General features: G+C 32.9%; 1 long non-coding RNA gene across 1 annotated transcript; it reads left to right on the top strand.

Moving 5' to 3' along the window:
- The first annotated feature begins 935 nt into the window (after window positions 1-935).
- Window positions 936-3,535, top strand: LOC127873742 (uncharacterized). Its single transcript, XR_008046361.1, has 2 exons — window positions 936-1,063; window positions 3,267-3,535. It is a non-coding gene; the product is annotated as an uncharacterized LOC127873742 (long non-coding RNA).
- The last annotated feature ends 1,454 nt before the right edge of the window (window positions 3,536-4,989 follow it).

Raw genomic sequence — 4,989 nt, 5'->3', positions numbered from 1 at the left:
ATGGCTGCGTGTTCCATTCATTACTTGACAGTGAAACGCTTTGAAGATCCAGATTCAAACATTAAGCTTTAGAACCGTCTCAGTTTGCCATCGAATACCTTTAAAATTATTGCTCTGGTTAAAATGATGATTACACATTCCGAACGATTTGTCTAATTTCAGCAGAATTGTATGATATACAAATGCAGAAGGTGTCAGATTTTATATTTCTTAACAGTTTGTCTTTACGCTAATTTAATAGTGTGGAAAAGCTCATTTAAGACTGGATTTTAACGTTTTAATTCTTCTTCGCCATCCAGAAACGGTTATTATTAAGAAATTAAGAAGAGTCGACTGCTGTGGGCAATGCGCGCCCACTATCGAGTGACTACACTACAGTGGGCTTTCAGGGGGAGATGGCTTATTAAGGATAATTAAAGGGCGGGGCTAAATCCCCGAGGGAGAGTCGTTTAGTAGCAAGATGAAACCTCGGCACAGAAGGGAAGTGTCAAAATATTGTCGCAGTCGCTGCATCCAGGAATAATAGCAGATAACAACTAGTGGTATCAACAAATTAACGCATATAAAACACCAGGTCGTCTTAAAGATGAACTTTTGCTGTTGTGTTTCTTACGTCGTTTCATGCTCAAAATGCACAAAGAAATCATTTGTGAAATCATTAACGATATCTTACTTGAATGAAATATGTATAACAACATGTGTATGCATATGGTAATATGCATGCGATTTGTATAGCTTACATGTGAGTCGTATACGTTGGTCGCAATTAATAAATTAATTGCTTTATTTTCTCCTTTTCGGTACTCCTTTATTAATGCATTTTTTTGAAACCACGACCGCGCAATCGCAAAAAAAAACATTTTAAAATCCACGTTTATTTAGAATAGGGAAACATAGAGATACAGAAAACAAGCGGATGCAGTGGCAAAGTCTACATTTTCTTATATGTACAAGTAAATATTGTAAATGTCATTGGGGATACAAGGCGGGAACACAAACATAACAGTTAACATATTAATATAACCGGTTCATTAGATTGTGCAACTGGATAACTTTAAAATGTGTAAGTACCCTTTTCAATGATGTTCTCACTTAAAAGACGACAGTTTCTAAAAGGTTTTAATGGATGTTACATAAGCGGCCAAACAATGAGTATGCAAAAATGCATCATCAATAATAAATCTAATTTAATATATGTGCATATGTATGTTTAAGTATTTAATGATCCTGCATAAAATCATATGGATAAAAAAATCTAATTATACACGACTATTTATTTATTTATCTATTTATTAGCATTCGTGTCGTATCGCTTACAATAATCTTATAATTCAAGGAAGCAAAATTGAACAGTTAACGTTATATTCCCGCTTCGTTTTATGAGCAAAATACAGCTAGGAACACGATACGAATCGAGAAATAATGATAAGTTCAACTAAACAACAAAACAATATTGCATACACACATATGCGTTAGATATATTTGCAGCACTAAATCGTGTTTTTTTTTAATATTTTATTTAATAGTGCCATTAATATTTATAAGTATAACATTTAATACTACTTTATATGATTTGATGACTTAAATTACTTTACGAGGTCATAAATTGTGTAATAACACATGTAAGGGTTCGTTACTTTTATAACTTGATTGATTCCCGTCATCGGTGTGACATGTTGTTATTAGTATGCGACAGTGTCAGTTGACAGTATGTCGTGCGCTGAAGATGAAAATAGACGATTCAGTCCTTAAAAAAGGCATTATTAAAAAAATATAATAACTTGACAATTTAATCGTGTACTGTAAAGCATCGTTGCATAAGGTTAAACGGTAAACCCTATTCATTACAACGTGTAATGTATCAAAACTCAAAAGGTAAACATGGGGCACATATGCCTTTTGTTTGTGCCGTCTAAGCTAAGCACAGCACAAACATTATAACGTCAGTAAAACATAAGACCTTACGATGAACACTGTTTATAAAAAAAAAACTTTGGTGATGGAAGAAATCTTAACGTGTGCTATTGTCGGCATAATTAATTATTATTTTCGATTTTGCTCTAATAATAATACTAATTATTATTATTATTATTATTATTATTATTATTAGACGAGACCTATTATGTTTACATTAGTAGAGTGCGTTACCGTGCCTACCATGATTATTTTCTTTATATAGCTGAACAGTAAACTTGATAATTAAAACAAATCATATACTTACTCGGTGACTTTTCAACAAAAACAAATTAATCATCATTACAATTCCAGCAATGGTGCATATCAAACGCATTTGATTGAAAGTGCACAATTGATAAATCGAATACACACATTTTTGTTACTGATTATTCATAATGACATAAATAAAAAAAGTGCGATTAACCGTTATCACTATTGGTAGGATAAGTTTTTGTAATTACATTGTATGAGTATTTATTTTATTATCCAAAAAAATCATACTTTTGTGTTGTTGTTTTTTTCAACACATTCTAGTTCGTGATCATTGCATCTACATACAATATGAATCGTGACAATATTGTTTTGCAATCAGACATAAGAAAAAGGCATCAAAAATACATGTAATGCATCAAACACATATCATAAGTTATTCGTAGTAGTATTCATCGATGACTAAGCGTAAAGGTTAGTAAAGTATCTACTTAACATTACAATTACATGTAGTAGTTTAGTGTTGAAAATACAATAGTAACAGTATTGTTTTGCAATTAAACATAAGAAAGTGGCACCAAAAATACATGTTATGCATCAAACACATATCATAAGTTATTCGTAATAGTGTTCATCGATGACTAAGCGTAAAGGTTAGTAAAGTATCTAGTAAAGATTACAATTACGTGTAGTAGTTTAGTGTTGAAAATACATATACAAAATATGTAAGAATTGAAGAAAAAAACATCAAGTTAGTATAGACTGAGTAAAATGTGTACATTTTAATAACAGATAAGAAGTGCATAAGGACATATTAATATGTGCATATCGCTATATTTTATAACGTAGATATTAAATTTTATGTGGGTAACGGTACGCTTTAGTTAGTATTTGAACAAAGTACTTAAAAATATTATTATTATTATTATTATTATTATTATTACTATTATTATTATTATTTTACTTATTATTATTATACTTATTATTATTATTATTATTATTATTATTATTATTATTATTATTATTATTATTATTATTATTATTATTATTTTGATTTTTATCATCATCATCATTATCATTATTATTATTATTATTTCCAGGTCAAAATATGGTTCCAGAACAGACGAGCGCGCGAGCGGCGCAGCGGTCACAAAAAGGAGAGCAGTGCAGAGAGTGACAGAGACGCCGCGGTTCCTACGTCCGGTACTCTCGCTCTGGTCCCCGGCTGTCGAGCGGGAAATTCCGCTGCGTACGGAGGAATGGGAGAGATGTTTCCACATAGGCACTCGGCGTTCAACACTTGAAGTAGAATGTTAAAAATGCTGTTGTAGTTTTTCGTCAAGACGGACTTTTTAAATAGAAAAAATAATATGTTGTTGTTGTTCATTCGTCGAGCAGGACTTTTCAAATAGAAAAAAGTGTTTCGGTGAAGTATTTGCTATTCCAAAAGCATAACATAATGTTCGTGATTAATGTGGTAAATCTTCTTATATACATATTGGGTAATGGCTATGTAACATGTATGTGTGTGTAAGGTATGGTGCAGTTTGCATTGGGTTATGATAAATAAATCGTATACTAATATACTATAGCTCTTATTGTTCCTCAAGTCCTAAAACAAATACAATGTAGTTTCATGTAAGCCGATGTCCTCTGCATGGTTGTCACCATAAAACATTATAGTAGTTCATATGTTTGTTTGCTGTATCTATGATTTTGGCGTGTTTATATTTTTAAGATCATTTACTTCAACCTTCTAGATCATTGAATATTTGCAAAGCAATTAAAATACCATTAATGCAAATAAATAATAAAAAAATCGTTCGTTGCCGCGACTGTCGCGCAAACAATCGTGCGTCGCCTCGACTATCGCTTAAAATATCGTGCGCCGCCGCGACTGTCGCGAAAAATATCTTGTATCGCTTCGTGTGTCGTGTCTCGCGTTTAAAGGGCGACACTAGACACACGAAGCGATACACGATATTTTGCGCGACAGTCGCGGCTACGCATGATATTTTATTATTCACATATCGCACATATTATCCGAATCTCGTGTATCGCGGTCTTATTTCAGACCGCGACACTAGACACGCGAAGCGATACACGATATTTTTCGCGACAGTCGTCGCGAAAAATATCGTGCGTCGCCACGACTGTCGCGAAATATATCGTGTATCGCTTCGTGTGTCTAGTGTCGCCATTGATGAAAGAAGGGCGAGATTATAGATGACACTATCCGGATTCCGTAATAGACACAGTTTTGCGTTTAATATGAAAAAAAAAACCTTCCGAAATAGTAGTGTCACGATAAAAAGAAAATCGTTTAATTATCTAACCACAAATGTTTGCCGTACTCACATCAGCACGTCTGGGAATAGTTCCTGAACGCCTGGATAGGCGACCCTTATTTACCTTTTTGCTATATTTGCTATTTTAAATTCAATTTTGTATCGAAAAGAAGTGTGCTAAATGTGCCATTTGCAATTCGCAATAAGATTTTTGAAGGACCCGAGTCATGCGAAAATGGGTCTAATACCATATGCGCCCATCATATCTATAATATGACGTTCGATAAATTGAATGACAAATATCACTACCTATTATAATACACATTATTGACGTGCTTGCTCCGTAAGATACAAATAAAATCATGATTATTTCGTTTTCCTTCTATCACTTTTTAATCCCGACGTCTACGATCTTGAAACAAAAAACAGAGGGAAGCGAAAATTCTATAGAACTGATGGGCGTAATCATTTATTTTTAAAAGAAATATAAATTTAAAGAAACCACTAGTAACCACAAGTTACCAGAGGAAAATAT

This window comes from Dreissena polymorpha, chromosome 3 (assembly GCF_020536995.1).
Source record: "Dreissena polymorpha isolate Duluth1 chromosome 3, UMN_Dpol_1.0, whole genome shotgun sequence".
Lineage (NCBI taxonomy): Eukaryota > Metazoa > Mollusca > Bivalvia > Myida > Dreissenidae > Dreissena > Dreissena polymorpha.
This window is presented reverse-complemented; position numbering and strand designations above follow the sequence as displayed.